The 1290-nt window shown below is 50.1% G+C and overlaps 2 non-coding genes across 2 annotated transcripts in view; both read left to right on the top strand.

The window, feature by feature from the left end:
* The first annotated feature begins 617 nt into the window (after positions 1-617).
* Positions 618-772, top strand: LOC131291701 (5.8S ribosomal RNA). Its single transcript, XR_009189471.1, has one exon. It is a non-coding gene; the product is annotated as a 5.8S ribosomal RNA (ribosomal RNA).
* A 487-nt stretch (positions 773-1259) lies between these two features.
* The window catches only part of LOC131291723 (large subunit ribosomal RNA), a 4091-nt gene continuing 4060 nt past the window's right edge, over positions 1260-1290 (top strand). The window contains exon 1 of the ribosomal RNA XR_009189490.1: positions 1260-1290. This exon is cut by the window's right edge and continues 4060 nt beyond it. This is a non-coding gene — a ribosomal RNA (large subunit ribosomal RNA).

Raw genomic sequence — 1290 nt, 5'->3', positions numbered from 1 at the left:
CATGGATGCCTTACGTTTCTATGAAAAGTGTGTTCCTCCCCTGGTCCACGCTGCTTCGGCAGTCCTGGGTAAGATAGTTAGTTCTAGCTTGCCCTATGTGGAAGAGGACACGAAGACTTACTGTGGTGTGAAGCATAAAGTTCAGTTCTCCCCTGGTCCACGCCGCTTCGGCCGTCCTGGGTAAAATGGATTCATCCAGCTTGCCCTATGTGGAATGAGGACACTTTATGCTTCGTCTCTAAGCGGCGGCTTGCTCCTCCCTACGGGGAACGGGTATACGCGCACAGCGGCGGCTTACGTTATGGCAGTCATGGATGCCTTACGTTTCCATGAAAAGTGTGTTCCTCCCCTGGTCCACGCTGCTTCGGCAGTCCTGGGTAAGATAGTTAGTTCTAGCTTGCCCTATGTGGAAGAGGACACGTAGACTTACTGTGGTGTGAAGTATAAGGTTCAGTTCTCCCCTGGTCCACGCCGCTTCGGCCGTCCTGGGTAAAATGGATTAATCCAGCTTGCCCTATGTGGAATGAGGACACTTTATGCTTCGTCTCTAAGCGGCGGCTTGCTCCTCCCTACGGGGAACGGGTATACGCGCACAGCGGCGGCTTACGCAAGTTAGTCACCCTCGGCAGTGGATCACTCGGCTCATGGATCGATGAAGACCGCAGCTAACTGCGCGTCATAATGTGAACTGCAGGACACATGAACATTGATAAGTTGAACGCATATTGCACGTCGTGGGAACCTACCATGATGTACAGATGACTGAGCGCTTATATTTGAGAAATGTATCGCATACATTTAACTACGCCGTGACACCCGTCACGAGACGTGCACCATGATGTTAACTAGGGTCGCGACGACCCGCTAGCATTAAAGAACCCGTGGTTTACAATATACTGGCATTGGAATTCGAAGTATTTAGAGCGTCCGTGTTCCCGCGTGAGGCGGAAGTACGAGGAGAAGGCGTGCTTGTGGTGTCTGTGGTGGTGTTTACTGATGTCTAGCTTCAGCTTATTTATTTATTTAAATAGAAGCGAAGATGTCAAAGTAGCGTCGAAGCAGCAGCGGTAGCACAAATGATTCAAGTATGGAAGTTGACCAAAGGAACACAAACAAACTAGCGTATGGGCAATGGAAGGTATCAGTGAGTTAAACCACACGCGGGCTAACAGCCCGTTAACCGAGTCCAACGGTACATATTGGACATTGAAACAAAGTAGTCGCAAGCCAGATGTGACGATAACAACCGCAAGGTACATAAGCCTCAGTTCATGTGTGACAACCCCCTGA

Source organism: Anopheles ziemanni (genome assembly GCF_943734765.1).
Source record: "Anopheles ziemanni chromosome X unlocalized genomic scaffold, idAnoZiCoDA_A2_x.2 X_unloc_13, whole genome shotgun sequence".
In the NCBI taxonomy this organism is placed as follows: domain Eukaryota; kingdom Metazoa; phylum Arthropoda; class Insecta; order Diptera; family Culicidae; genus Anopheles; species Anopheles ziemanni.
This window is presented reverse-complemented; position numbering and strand designations above follow the sequence as displayed.